This window comes from Ictidomys tridecemlineatus, chromosome 4, assembly GCF_052094955.1.
Source record: "Ictidomys tridecemlineatus isolate mIctTri1 chromosome 4, mIctTri1.hap1, whole genome shotgun sequence".
Lineage (NCBI taxonomy): Eukaryota > Metazoa > Chordata > Mammalia > Rodentia > Sciuridae > Ictidomys > Ictidomys tridecemlineatus.
Window position 1 is genome coordinate 203,364,483 of NC_135480.1, and position 15,468 is coordinate 203,379,950.

General features: G+C 52.3%; 1 protein-coding gene across 4 annotated transcripts in view; it reads left to right on the forward strand.

Moving 5' to 3' along the window:
* The first annotated feature begins 227 nt into the window (after positions 1–227).
* The window catches only part of Cercam (cerebral endothelial cell adhesion molecule), a 32,289-nt gene continuing 17,048 nt past the window's right edge, over positions 228–15,468 (forward strand). Inside the window, exons 1-3 of one of the 4 annotated variants that reach the window (XM_078048341.1) lie at positions 9,564–9,992; positions 12,393–12,538; positions 13,097–13,195. The gene's annotated coding sequence lies outside the window, so the exon portion shown is untranslated. Of the gene's footprint in view, positions 845–9,563; positions 9,993–12,392; positions 12,539–13,096; positions 13,196–14,835; positions 14,855–15,468 lie in introns of those variants that run through there. The other 3 variants (XM_078048340.1, XM_040286401.2, XM_040286400.2) reach the window with 3 other exon arrangements.

Below are 15,468 nucleotides of genomic sequence, written 5' to 3' on the forward strand. Positions count from 1 at the left end.
ATTTTTCTTTAATGAAAAGGATTCGTTTGTCCAAGTTATATTTCCAAAGCAGAGGTGGTTGCCCGGCTGGAGCCCATGATTCCCGAGCTTCTCGGACTCTAGCAGCGGTTGGAGGAGGCTCAGTCCATCCGTCCGTCTGGAGGGGTTTGTGGGAGGGGTTGGTTGGCTTGGAATTTAGGGGCAGATTTAGGATTTTGTTTGTTTGTTTAGGGGATACCGGTCGGGGGATGCGATAGAACAAATTCAAAAACGAGTTAACGAGCGCGTTCGCCGGCATCTGCTTTCACCCCCGACTTCCTGCGGCTCTGGCCGAGGGCGGGCTCCCAGACCACATTTGGGTCCCGCTGCTGCGTGCCAGCTTCGTTTGGGCAGAAATTTTAAAGGGGGGAAACCGACGCGATCTACTGGAGGACCCCGCCAGGAGGGACCAGTCACCCGCAGAGGAGGAGAAGGAAAGAGGATGAGGATGGCGACGGCGACGCTGATGGCAGGGATCGGCGTCCCTCTGCGCGTCGAGCTGGGGCCGCGATCCTCACACTTGGGGCCAGTCAGCCGCCCCCATCCCATCCTCCAGGGTCTCGGCTTCCCTGAGCTTGGTCCCTGCATCCCCCAACCCCTGTTGCGCCCAGAGCTCAGCCACAGATGTCCAGCCACAATTCTCGGTTGGCCGCAGACTCGTACAAGAATTGCGTTTGGACAATCAGTGGCGAAGCCCCAGAGTTCAAGGCCCCGGTCTCCTGCGGGTTTCCGCTTCGCTCTTTTCTAAAAACGCCGGACCCGGAGATCTCCGGAGCTGCCCCTCGGAATACCTCGCAGACGCTCAGCAGTCTCGCCCCATCCCGCGGTAAGGTGGACGAGCAGGCACGCGGATCCCAACACAGCACGGGGATCCCCATCACCCCTGGAGTGTTTCCTTCGAACGCGGCCCGGGGTCCCTGGAGTAGACCACGCTGGGTCTGTGCCGCCCCATGTTGGGCAAATCTCTGCCAGGCCCGGGGAACCCCGACTCCCCTCTCCCTGTCCCCCAGCCTGGGCTCGCCGAGAATCCGGAAAGCTGGGGCCCGAGGCCGGGTCGCGTTTCCGAGCCCGGGGTCCGGGCTGCTGGACTCGCGGGTCCCCCGCCCCCGCCCAGCCCCGCGCACGCACCGGCTCGGGCGCTCTCCGCTTCCCTGTGGCTGAGTCGCCGGAGGTGGCGGCGGCGGTGGCGGTGGCCCGGGCGGCGGGGAGCACTGGAATGCGCCGCCGGGTCACCTGCAGCGCCCGGGGAGCCGGACTGAGAACCGGCGTGCTGGCGAGGCGCAGGGCTGAACCCGAGCGGGCGCCTCTGGCGGCTCGGGGCCGGGGCGGGCTTTTAGTGGGCCGCTCCAACAATACGGGCCTGGCGCGGAGAAAGGGGCTCGGCTGCAATTGGTACTGGATTTGAATAACGCCACGGGGCCATCAATGGTCATTGTGTCGGCGGGTAATGAATCTCCGCTGTCTCTCCTCGGGCTGGCCAGGCAGCTGCAACCTGCGCTCAGGCAGCTCTTAAAGACATAGCGTGCCCCTCCCTGGGGGCCGCCCCCCTCTGCACCGGCCGGACCCTTCGCCCTCCCACCCCCACACAGCGCCCTCCACTCCCAATGCCCCGCCTGCTCCCTCAGCCTGACCCCTTTACCCACGTCCCCTCCCTCCTGGGCCAGGCACCCACATCCCGGCCTTGCGCTTTGTGACCTGAATCAGGCCCTGGCCTTGGCTGAGCTCCCCAAGAGAATTCAGGGGACCCCCAGAATATTAAGGCCCAATCCCTGCTTTCCAGCTATGTCTAGACCTATGGCCTGGCCTCTGGATCGCTTCTTCCTTGAGCTCCTGTCCAGGGTATTATTGGGAGGGGGGAACAGTCTGGAGGTCAGAGGGTCAGCCAGCCCCTAAGAAGGCCATGTAGTAGGATAGGAGAGGAGAGATGCAGCCCCAAACCCCAGTCTGAGGACGCCATCTCCAGAGACCACACCACTAGGGATCTGGAGGCTGCCCCCTTCTCCAACCAAGGAAAAAGGCTTGGTTCCAAAGCTCCAGGCTCCAGGATACCTCTGCTCTAGCAGCGGGGGAGGGGGAGCAGGTGGGTGTGAGAGCAGCGTGGAATTTATTAATGCTTGTGTCCTCACTGTCTCTTTCATTGGACAGCCCACCCATTCAGGAGAGCAGGGACTCTGAAAGGTCTGATACTCCCACACCCACTCCTCACTAGGTTCTTACATTGCTGGGTAAAGAGGTACCCAACTCGCTTCCTGAGCTCAGTCTGTCAATCCCACTGAATATCACCCCTGGAGGGGGAATGAATGGCCAGTCTTCATTCATTCTGCCTTCCATCCACCTTAAACCCAAAACTCTGCCCTTGCACACCCTATCATCCTGCTCTGAAATGCTCTCCTGTCCTCACAACCTCTGGGCAGCCCTGCCATATGCCCAAATGAATTGTGATTATCAGTTTGACTCATTCTGTTCCCTAGGACAGGAAGTGAGCCCTTTCTATCTTTATTCCTCCAAAGTCTAGAACAATGTCCTCCCCCAACAAATCAAATGTCTGTGGGTGTTTGCATGCATACCCCATCAATTAAAAATGAACCACAGGGGCTGGGGATGTGGCTCAAGCGGTAGCGCGCTCGCCTGGCATGCGTGCGACCAGATGTTGTATCCACCGAGAACTAAGAAATAAATATCAAAAATTCTCTCTCTCTCTCTCTCTCTCTCTCTCTCTCTCTCTCTCTCTCTCTCTCTCTCTCTCTCTCTCTCTCTCTCTCTTTAAAAAAAAAATGAACCACATAGATTCATTGGAGTTTCTTTTTTAAAGGTGGCAAAATATGGCTTCTGGATTTTATAGAGACAAAGCTCTGCCAACCAGATCTCAATTCCTGGAAGTGCTCCACTTAATAATAATAGCAATAAGTGTCTTAGATGCTGAGCACTAAATGCTTTAAAGATAGTTTAACTGAGCATGGTGGTGCACACCTCTACGGAGGCTAATACAGAAGGATCACAAGTTCAAGGGCAGCATGGGAAACTTTGTGAGACCCTGTCTCAAAATTAAAAATAAAAGGGCTGGGGATGTAGCTCAGTAGTAAAGTGCCCCTGAGTTCAGTTCCCAGTATCACAAAGAATAAATTGTTTAGAAATAAAAATAATAAAATAAAGGTAGTTTACTGACACTGGTGCACCTGTAGTCCCAGCCACTCAGGAGGTGGAGACAGAAAGCCAGCCCTCAGCAGAGCAAGACCCTGCCTAAATAAATAAAATGAAGGTAGTTACCTTGTTGACTCTCTACACAACCTTGGGAATTAGGTACTATTATCACCACCACCACTGAAAAACTGAGATTAGTGGTTAGCTCCCATCTGCCAGGTGATGTTGCCAGAGTTGGAACTCAAGGCTGTCAAACTGCACACTGGTTTTTCCAGGCTTTTCTTAGCAGATACAGAGGTGACTGTTGTAAATGCACTCAAAACAGTGGGACCTGGGAGACACTCTGTCCCTGTCCGTTTACATTATAATCCTGCCCTATACTATCCTCCTCCTGCAAGTACAACCAGGATTGAGCGGGCAACGGGATGTCTCTGAGCAGGTGGGGAGCTCCCAGGCTGGGTCTTTAGTTGAGATCTAGGAGGAGGACTTTTCCTCCTGCTCCTGGGGATGTGGACACTATTGTTTTGTTCATTTGGTTTTTGGTGTTAGGGATCTAGCCCAAGTCCTTGCACATGCTAGGCAAGTGCTCTTCCACTGAGCTGCACCCCAGTCCAGTGTCAGCAATATTTATTTATTTATTTTTAAATATTTATTTATTTTTTTAGTTATTGGTGGACACAACATCTTTGTTTGTATGTGATGCTGAGGATCGAACCCAGGCCGCACGCATGCCAGGCGAGCGCGCTACCGCTTGAGCCACATCCCCAGCCCCACAGCAATATTTAAAGCCCATCTTTTGCCCTTCCTCTCACCCTTGGGGACTGAGGAGCCAAGGAGTATCTACTCTGGTCTTTGAACGTTTATGGAATGCCTACTGTGAGCTAAGCACCGCGCATAGTGCACACCCATGTAATCCCAGTTTTTTGGGAGACTGAGTCAGGAGGATCACAAGTTCAAGGCCAGCCTGAACAATTTAGTGAGATTCCATCTTAACTAAAATTTATCTATCTATTTATTTATTTATTGGGAATGAAACCCAGAGGTGCTTTACCACTGGGCTATATCCCCAACCCTTTTTATTTTACATGGGGTCTCACTAAGTTGCTGAGGTTGGCATTGAACTTGTGATCCTCCTGACTCAGTCTTCTGAGCCACTGGGATTACAAGCGTGCACCACTACAACAGGTAAAATAAAATTTAAAGTAGAGCTGGGGATGTAGTGACAGAGCATTTGCCTAGCAAGCATGAGGCCTTAGGTTCAATCCCCAGTGGGGGTTGGGGGCTGGCAAATTCTGAGAAGGAAAGGAATTCAGTGTGGCTGGAGTGCCAAATGGAAGAGGAAGTTCCAGATAAAGCTGAGGTCAACCCTGCTGGGTCTTGCAGGACATTGGGAAGGATTTGTGATTTTATCCTAAACGCTGTGGGGATCCTGAGAGGTCTGACAGGTTCAGATTTACATTTTTAAAGATTTGCTGGGGCTGAAGTGTGGAGAAGCCTGAGGGGCATGGGCCAAGTTGATGACGGGAGACTAATTAGGCTACTGCTGGTTTGCAGGTGAGAGCTTGCTGCAGTGGAGCAGGGTCTGTGTTCTGGATGGTCTGGGTGACTTGTGCCCAGCAACGTTTAGTGGGCACCTGATGTATACACTAAGGGAGAGGAAGTGAACAGTGATGTTGCCCCTCCAAAAGCACCCAGCTGGTGAACAGGCAGGATACCCAGCCAACCCCAATGGAGGTGGGAGAGCCACAAGGAAACACATTCGATCTTTTCTTTCTTTCAATTGAATCCAGGGATGCCCTACCACTTCGTTGAGGCAGGGTCTCACTAACTTGCTAAGGTGGGCATCGAACTTGGAATCCTCCTACCTCAACCTCCCCAAGTGCAGGGATTACTAGCATGTGACACCACACCCTGCTCCAGGGAAGTATTGGCAAAGTTTAACTGAAGTATTGGCAGAGTACTCTGGGACTACAGAATGCAGACGCTCATTCGAACGGGGAGGCTGTGGGGAAACTTGTGGAAGAGGCAGACTTACCTTGGGCTTCCAGGGCCAGTGAATTCCCATAGCTGAACCATAGTTATATAGTCTATAAAGTGGGATCACTTTATACCTGGCCACTATGCCCTGCCTCCCTAGAGATGGTTGTAGTGCAGAGGATCCAAATACACTTGGCCTTTGCTTGTTGTAAGGAGAGAATTCTCATTGTCCTCTAACTTGGGTGCACATGCGCACACACACAAATGGGTGAGTGTTTGGGCTCCTGTGTGCACTCAACTTGTCTAGCCTTTATGAAATCCAGCTCTGCCTTCTCCCTTATGAAAAACAGTTCTCAGAATGTGGGGAGCAGAGTTGTCCTCACTCCCCAGTAGCATGCTCTTCCTTCCCCACAGGACTGGCATTTTACCAAGGATTTGACCAAACACTGTACCCAGCACAAAGGAGCTGCTCAGTAAACATCTGCTGAATGAATGATGGCTGAATGTGTGAATGAATGCTTTATTGACGTAATATTTACATGAATGAGCAGATAGATGGACGAAAAAGCAGACTTGGGGACAATTGAGTGAAGGATGAATAAAGAATGGACAAAAAAAGTGGACAGTAGGTGATGAATGTTTGTAGCCAATCAAGGTTCTAGGTGCAGAACTGCAAGTGTTGATGTGGGGCTCATTAAGGGGGCTGGAAGAGGGTTTAATCACACGGGGCCTCCATTTGGTGCTTTGAAGTTAGGCCAGGATCCTGAGGATGACAGCCAGGTAGGTGTCCAGGCAGCAGCTGTAGTGCCAGGCTGCTTAGGACCAGCTCTGTACTGGGTATTTCCAAAGCTGGAGTCGTGTCCCTGAGTGTTCTTATCAATCCAGGTCTCAGTGTGACCTGACCCTTCAGCCTGGGATCCACCGGTGTGCCTCCTCAGGCCAGCCCTGGCCCATTCTGGAGTCCAGTTGCTCCATTAGTTCTCTAAAAGGGACCCATGCCACATGGTGACTGGCCATGTGGTCCACCTTTGGAAATGAATTGACAACCTGACATGCCCAGTCTCAGAAGATGCCAAAGCTCGTCATCTGTCCTCACTCAGAAAGGATACCAAGGACTCCTCCACCCTGCATTGTGTGTTTCAGTGTATGAAAGATGTCCTTCTCCACGAAGTGGGTGAAGCAGGGCAGGAATGCCTTCTAGTGTAAAGGAGCCTTTGCTGCTGGCCATGCCTGTCACCCCAGCCACTCAGGAAGCTGAGGCAGGAGGTCTGCAAGTACCAGGCCAGCCTGGACAAATTAGTGACACTCAAAATAAAAATTTTGAAAGGCTTGGGGATGTAGCTCAGCAGAAAAGTGATTGCCTAGTATGATGAGGCCCTGGGTTCAATTCTCAGCTCCACAAAATAATAATTTTTTTTTTAAAGAGAGAGAATTTTAATATTTATTTCTTAGTTATCGGCGGGCACAACATCTTTGTTTGTATGTGGTGCTGAGGATCGAACCCGGGCCGCACGCATGCCAGGCGAGCGCGCTACCGCTTGAGCCACAACCCCAGCCCACAAAATAATAATATTAATAATTGTTAATTAAAAATAAATATATAGTAGCTGTCACCATCACCCTGTCACACTGTGCTGTGGTTTCATGGCAAGTATCACTCTCTGAAAGTGTCACACTTATCAGCTTTCTTGCCTGTCCATTGGAATGGAAGCCTTATGAAGGAGGACGGGGTCATGTGCTGTCCACTACTCCCTCTCTGGCAACGAGAATGATGCCTGACCCTTAAAAGTGGCAAGTTTTATCAAATGCCTGGGTCAAAGAATAAAGAGGAAGCTGTGTGGATTATTGTAATCCAGTTAACAGCCCTGTGATCCTGAGCAACGGGCACTTTTCCTGTATCACTACAACCCTGTAAGAGAAATGTCACTCTCCCCATATTGCAGATCAGGAACCTGAGGCCCAGAGAGAGGAACAACCTGCCACAGGCACAGAGCTACTGAGCAACAGAGTTAGGTTTTAGACCCATGTCTGTCAAACTGCAAAGTCCGTGTTTTTAACCATTCCACCCTCGCCAACCAGCACCCATCCAAGTGAGGTAGCAGCCACTGAAGTTGTAAATTGGCATTCAGATATATTGTATGATTACATTTGTATGCAGTATAGGCAAATATGTAGGGCAGAAAGTAGATTAGCAGTTCGCTTGGAGCTGGGGAGAGGGGAAGTTGGGAGGAGCTGTGGGGAGGTGATGGCTAATGGTTCTTTCTTTTTTGGAGTACGGGGGGATTGAACTCAGGGGTGCTCTACCACTGAGCTACATCCTCAACCCTTTTTATTTTGAGACAGGACTAAATTGCTGAAGCTGGCCTTGAACTTGCTATCTTCCTGCCTAAGCCTCCAGAGTGGCTGGGATTACAGAGTGCACCACTGTGCCCAGCAACCGGGCTTCTTTTAAGAATGATGGAAATGTTGTGAAATTGAAGGTGGTGATGGCACACAGTTCTAAATATACTATGAACCATTGAATTGTATGCTTTCAGTGGGCAAATTGTATGCCATGTGAGTTACATCTCAATAAAAGTGTTGTTTAAAAAAATAATTGGAGCCAGCTTGGCACAGTGGCGCGCATCTGTAATTCCAGTGGCTGGGGAGGCTGAGACAGGAAGATAGTTCAAAGCCAGCCTCAGCAATAGTGAGGCACTAAACATAACTCAGCAAGACCCTGTCTCTAAAAAAATTAAAATATAGGGCTGGGGATGTGGCTCAGTGGTTGAGTGCTCCTGAGTTCAATCCCCAGTACCTAATAATAATAATAATAATAATTGGAGGGGCTGGGGATGTGGCTCAAGTGGTAACAAGCTCGCCTGGCATGCGCAGGGCGCTGGGATTGATCCTCAGCACCACATTAAAAAATAAAATAAAAGATGTTGTGTCCACCAAAAACTGAAAAATAAATATTAAAAAAATTCTCTCTCTCTCTCTCTCTCTCTCTCTCTCTCTCTCTCTCTCTCTCTCTCTCCCTCTCTCTTTTAAAAAAAATAATTGGAGCTCAAGAATCCCACCTTTGCCACTTACCTACTAGTCATGTGAGGTCACATCTCTGAGCCTCAGTTTCCCAACCAGTAAAATGGGAAAAATAGATGTCTCATGGGTTTTCTGAGGATTAAATGAGATAATATTAGTATTCCCATTTTTGTCAAGGAAGAAGCTTAGGCCTGGAGAAGGAAAGTGACTTGGTGCAGACAGGACAGCTGGCTGGTGCCAGGTGAGAGACTCAGGCCTAGGTCTCTTGTTAATTCCTTGTCTTTTAGAATTATCTAGACTGGATCAATGTGCGTCCCTCCTACTTCACCACCCCCACTATGTACTGTCTTCCATCTTCTCTTGGGCTCTGGGACCTGTCTCCCCACTGTCCATGTTCAGAGCAGGTGGGGGTCACATGTTCCCCCCAGAGCACAGGACGCCCTTTCCCCCAACCCCCACCCTGCTCCTCTCCTGGGGCCATGATGCTGTCTTGCTTTTGCTTGTAATAAAGAAAATATCTCAGCTACCCTTCCATGGTTGCTTGGCAACCCCAAGGGGGGTTGGGAGGGAGCAAAGGGGAGGAGGGAAGGGGAGGACTCTGGAGCCAATCTGGAGACAAAGAGTAGGATTTGGGTGACATGGAGCCTGTTCTTAGTGCTAACCTGGCCTGGCCAGGGCGGTGGGTGGGGGCGGGGGCTTGCTCCCACCCCAGGGTCTCACACCAATAAATATGGATTAGGGAAATGGGCAGAGTTTTTCCCACGGGCCTGAAAGGCCACATCTGACCTTTCTACCCCCTTTATGTACCAACGTGACAGTCAGAGAGAGCAAAGAGCAGGACCCCCTGAAACGCCTCCCCATGGCCTTCTGACTTGGGGAAACTTTTCACCCTCCTCCTTCCCCTGGCCCCAGACCAGGTCACAGCCCCTCCTGGGCCCTGTCCTGGGGATGATGAGGAAGCTGGTTTTCAGGTGGGCATCAAGAGCTTCCAGTGGCAGTGTCCAGCTCAGGCCCTGCCAGTCATCCTGGCACCGAGCCAGGTGGTGAGGCCGTACCAGTGTGTCGAGGTCCTCCTGCTTCCTGAGCCAGTCATAGTTCCAATTGTACCCTCCTGCCCCTTAGACTGCAGCCTCCTCCAGTCCTTTGCCCACCCCTTTTCTACTTTCTGAATTTATTTCCCTCTTCTCCATCCCCCTATTTTCCCTTTCTCTCTTCTCAGGAGTGGTCCCCTCTTCCCCAGTCCCCCATGCAGCTGAGAAGACTTGTTGCTGCTGTGTTCCCGCAGCAAGGATGGCAGGGAGCTCTGGGAAGGAGGGAGGGTGGGCGGTGATCTCGCTCCCTGGTGCCCTGGCTTGCTGCTGGCCGCTGGCCTGGGGTGGGGATAGGCCAGTCTGAATGGAGTCAGTGTGGAGAGAGGAAAAGCAAACACCGCAATGTGGGCCCCACCGGCCTGGGGGTGCGGTGGGGGAATGGAGCAGGGGCCTGGGTCTTCTTAGCCTTTCCATCGGCCCTCTCCCTACTCCTGAGCGGTGCCTCCTTGGACCCTTGGCATAGTGTCCACAGGAGAGCGGGGCTAGGGTTTGGTGATAAGCCTTCCAGGAGATACCCTCACTCAAATCTTTCCCTGTCCCTCACCCACCCCCAGGCCAGTGCCCTTCCTGTCCAAAGATGCCAGGAAAATCTGGGCCTGGGAAGGGCTGGCCCAGTACCTGAGGGCTGCCTGACTGGCTCTCCTCAGCCACAGGAACTGGGCAGGCAGTCACCTTGTGTTAGAGACACCCCAGCAGTGCCGTCCACCTCCAGGGCAGAGGGGAACCCCAAGATGCTCTCCCCAGGTAAGTGCCCCTCTGGCCACAGCCAGGAAGTGAGGGAGGGAGAGGCTGACCTTGAAGGGTTTCCTCAGGACACCCCACAAGCTCTGAGTCCCAAGATATGTGGCATTTTCTGTTGGACTGTCTTATCCTCTGTCTGTGGCTGGCGCGTCACTCACAGGTGTTTTGGTGAAGGGAGCTGAAAGGACGTTTGGAGAATTAGAGGAAAACCCTGGGAGTGAGGGGAGGTGGGAGGGACTGGAGTCTAGGTTGTAGGACTCCTGGATTCCAAGTCACTTTTTTTTTTTTTTGAGTTGGATTCTCACCATGTTGCCCAGGCTGGCTTTGAACTTCTGAATTCCAGTGTTCCTTCTGCCTTAGCCTTTCTGATAGCTGGGACTGTAGTCACATGCCACAGCACTCTGCCAAAACTGACTTTGATTAGACTTGGTGAAATCAGAGGCTGCTTTAACACTTTGGAATCTAAAAGACTTTTGGAATGAACTCAGAGAGTTCATCCTGGATGAACAGCAAATCAGTGGATGTGGTGTTCAAACCAGTCAGGCCCCTTTACACACTGAGGCCAGTATCATTTGCGCTGCGGTCATCACCCCTGGCCACCTTTATCCCTCCCTTTTGGACTTAGGAGGCTGGTTGCTCTGGGCGTGGTGGTACACATCTGTGGTCCCAGTGACTTGGCAGGCTGAGGCAGAAGGATCACAACTTACAGAGATGGTGTCCCAAAATAAATAAATAAATAAAGAGGGGTTGGGATGTATCTCAGTGGTAGAGCCCTCGTGGATTCAATCCCCAGTATCACAGGAAAGAAAGAAAAATAATAAGGGCTGGTTGTGGGTAGAAGAGGAGCAGGGTCTGAACAGCACCTCAGGTCCCCTCCCTTTCTGTCCCTGCCCAGGCACCATACCCTGGAAAGAGCCTGGAAGCCAGAGCAATCACTGCTGGGCCTCAGAGTAGCTAGTCTCCTCTGATCCTCCCTGGGGATTCAGGGTTGGCCTTTGTTTACAAATCCCAGAGAACAGGGACCTCTTTGCTCTGGGTGTCTAACCATGACTGCATGCTACAGGGCCCCAGAGGTGCCCACTGTGAAGTGTCCGATTGTGCCAAGTAGAAACAGGGTGTCCACACTATGTCAAACTCTGCTCGGAGGTCTTCCTGTACCTCCCTGAAAAGTCACCACAGTCCTACAAGTTGGGTTCAGTTTTATAGACTAGAAAACCATGGCACAGAGGGTTGAAGTAACCTGTTCATGGACACACAGCCAGGAAAAGTCAAAGCTGGAATTCTAGCTCACAGCGGGGCTGGCTCCAGAGCCCCGAGCTCTTAAATGTTCTTCTACATGGCCTCTAATTCCTCAGAGGCCTGCACTGGGGGTTACTGTGTCCAGTCCACTGTGTCTGGGTGTCCACCCTGGCCAACCTCTGGGCACAGACAAGAACCAATCTAGTTTTTAAAAGCACCTGCTCCAAGGGTCGAATTCCCCCTGGGGGTAATCAGACATTTATTTATTCATAGCCTTCTGGCTGGGAGGGGAGGCCCTCCCACCCGCAACTCTCTAGTCTCAGCTGCCTCCACGCTCCTGTCCTTCCCACTGGAGTATAATCAGGAGTAAAGCAGCCTGGCCATGACAGCCTCCAAGCTGGGACCCTGGACAAGTGACTCAACTTTTTTTGTTTTTTTTTGGTGGGGGAGGGAGTTACCAGGGATTGAACTCAGGGGCACTCCACCACTGAGCCACATCCCCAGCCCCTATCTTGTATTTTATTTAGAGACAGGATCTCACTGAGTTGCTTAGTGCCTTGCTTTTGCTAAGGCTGGCTTTGAACTCGTGATCTTCCTGCCCCAGCCTTCCAAGCTGCTGGGATTACAGGCAAGCACCGCGCACCCAGCATGACTCAAATTTTTTGAGCCTCATTTTATCAAGGTCAATTATCTACCTGCTTGTGAAGTGCATGAGGTTTAAATGATTAAAGGGACTGAAGGCCACACAGGGCTGTCCTATCAGCATAGTGCCAGCACCTAGGAAGTACCCAGATAAAGTGGAGTATATGTCCTTTCACCAACGTCACCATCCCATGATCTTGCTCTGTTTTTTTTTTTTTTTTTTTTTTTTTGGTGGGGGGAGACAGATTTCATCTTGCCCAGACTGGTCTCAAACTCCTGGGTTCAAGGGATCCTCCCACCTCTGCCTCCTGAATAGCTGGGACTACAGGCACTTGTCACTTGCCCAGCCATCATTATTGAAACCCTTCTGCCCACACGATCAGAATCTCCTGCTTTAGTCTTGTACTTGAGCCTTGTTACAGAAAGGGAAACTGAGGCCACGGTGAGGAAGGACTTGCTCAGGGTCACACCGCAAACTGGTGATGGATCCCACTGCCTTTTTTCACCTCCTGCCCACCTCAGGTTATCCCCCATTGTGCCCTGAGTCCACAGCCTGGTACCCAGTTCAGCCTAGGCAGAACCCAGGAGAGAAATGGGCAGCGGTTGTGGAATCCACACTGAGGCCTGCTCGTTCTCAGCCCTGGCTCTTTGTCTGCTGCTTTGTGATGGTAAGTGCTGCTCCTAAATCAGTTCTGTGACACTGTTATTGTTGCCCAGGGCGCAAAGAGTCTAAACTTTTCCCCTGAGGTCAAGAATGTGGCCGGTCCCCAAGCCGCCCAGCGTAAGGCCTGGGTGGCTGGGGGTGGGGCTGGGGCCTCACCCCGAGCTGGGGCGAGATGTGGGGGGGAGGGGGTCAGCGGGAACAAAACGCTTTGAAATGCCTCCTCTCCATCACTGCCAACATTGTCCGCTGCCCGCGGGGGGCCTGGCACCGCCTCCCGGGGCTCCGGCCCCCAGCCCTGGCCAGGCCCGGCCGCATCTGAAAATGGACAGAAGGTTATTGTCCCTTCCCGAAGCCCTTTGTCTGCCTCAGTTCCAGATGTCTAGGCTGGGACCAGGGAACTGACCCAGGGTGGGCAGGGGGGAGGGGACAAAGGGGAAGAGCACGGGTCACTGCATCCTGAGGGGTCGTTCCCAGACCCTGAGATCCCACCCAGCCCCAGTCAAGTCACCTTCTGGGCTGTCTTATCCCTGGGATTGTCCCTATTCCCTTGCCCTTTCCCCAGATCTGGTTCTGGCCTCAGGAGAGAAGGCACAGGGGCACAGAGTTAGAACAGGCGGCCTTGGGAGATCCAGCAGATGGGCTGAATTTCAACTCTCTCCAGGTGACTGGTAACTGTGATCTTGGGTACATTGTGGTCCTCTTCCAGCCTGCTTTTCCCTGGACCAGGCTTCACTCACATATTAGGACAGAGCACCCCCCATGTACCCACTCTGTGCTGACCATGGAGGTGCTCCATGGTGGCACTCAGATCCTTCCAGATTGTGGTTAACAGTTACTCTAGCGTTCCCACCACACCTTCTGTGTTGGGTCCTGGACTAATCACTTGCATTTTCTTATTCTTTTCCACAACAAAATCAGGGATGCAGTACCCTTGTTCTTATCTCCATTTTCCAGTTTTGGAGACTGAGAGATTGAGAAAGAAAGTCCCTTGCCCAGAGGAGGTGCTGAGCTGGAATTCTAGCCCAGGCTGACCGCAGCCACCAGGAGTAATCCGCTAATAAATACTTGGAAGGTGTTGTGCACAGCTCCTGGCACAGCGCCCAACTCAACATCCGGGAACTGGTGGGGTGTTAACTCCATCCACTGGTTTCCCCATTTCTCAGAGGCCCAGACTAGGAAAAGAGAGCCAGGGTCAGAGGGCTCAGGGAACCTTAAACAGCAATACCTGGTGTGTGTGTGTGTTGGGGGGGATGATTCCAGAGCCATCAGGATTGGCCAGATAAGCAGGTTTCAAACCCTACTCGCTGTGAGCTATGACTTAGACTCTCTATATTTTGGTTTCCTCTTCTGGAAAGTAAATATGTTCCCCACATCATGAGGTTGTTGGGAAAAGGAAATCAGGTGATGCATCTTAAGCACTCAGCACAATGGCTGCCACACATCAAGCAGTTAAGGGTGGGTATTAGTACTATAATTATTCTGATAAAATTTGATGGCCCTTTGAACCTCCGCATCACCTAGGTTCACCTGAGGACAAGGCTCTGTGTGAGTAGCAAGTCAGCAGTTGTTGGGAGAGGGGAGGATAAAATACTCCATCTTCCTGGAGTCCTTAGAAGTCCTTGGGACAGGACACTCGAGTGGGTTTGGGGAAGGCAAAAAGGATGAGGCCAGGAGGTAGAAGGGCCGCCTGGGCTGGAGGAGTTAACAGCTCCCAGGCCCTGGCCCAGCAGGGCTGCCACGCTGCAGCAGAGCAACGATTTTAGCAGAGGAGCCAGGGCTACTTCCTGATGGGCAAAACAGCTGGCTGCCCAGGGAAAACAGCTGGACTGGTCCCAGCCTCCTGAGAGCAAGGCAGAGCCTCAGAAGAGGACAGCTCCTCATCTGGGGTCCTGGAAGAGGAGGGCATGGCCAAGAGGGAGAGGGTAGTCCTTCAGGATGTGTGTGGGTGTTGGGTGGACCCCTGGAGATGAGAGGGGTGTGAGCAGATTCCAAGAGCAAAGGAAGGATATGCTAACTCTAAACAGTCAGGGCAAGGATGCCTCCAGATGGGATTCAGGGGTCTCAGTCTTCCCTCAAATAGGGAAGATGAGGGACAGGGTTGCATATGGAAGACAAGCCTCTGCTCAGTCCTCTTGGAAGTGGGCTTGGAACCAGAGGTGGGGAGGGGGCCCAGGCTGGGCTCTCAGATTCCCATCAGCTGAGCTGCACCAGGAGCAGGGCCAGGGGCCCATTCTCTGACCAAGATCCTGGGCTTCCTTGGTCACAAAGCAGGACGGGACCCAGAGAGCCCCCAACTCAGGAGCTGTGAAGCTGGCAACTGGTAAGAGCTCTATCCAAGCATCCTCCCTGCTTTGGGTTTCCACTCCTAGCCTGCTTCGCTACCAGGTCATGAGAACTCCCAACCAGAGTGCCTCTCTGGGTCTGGGGCACCTCCAGATTGTTTCTTCTCATTAGCAAGCGATACCTGGGACCTCGAATGAGGTGGGCAAGGTAGGAAGATGGCTAATGGGGGAGTGGCCAGACCCCTTTTAGCCTGAGCTGCCTACCTGGGCCACTGACCTCCAAGTCCCAGCAGCCTGGCACCCCTATTTTCTCTCTGACCAAGGGGGTTCTTCTAGCCTATCTACTTAACCCTCAGATAAGGGCTGGCCCCCAATTTGGGTGTGCCAGCCTCAGTGCCCCTCTCTCTGGTAAAGGCCAGACTATAAAACCTCTGCCAACGAGGAGCAGACCTTGGAGCTCAGGCTCCCAGCCCAATGTGGGTCTTGGGGAGGGGGCCAGTTCTTTCAGGGTCTCTAGCTTATGAAGCCAGAGTGAAGCCTGAGGTGCTGGCGCCACCATCTGGTTTGGTCCAGAACTGAAATGAGTTCTGGAGGGGCAGAACCTGAACCCAACTAGGGGTGGATAGGTCTGTTTTTTGTTTTTGTTTTTAAT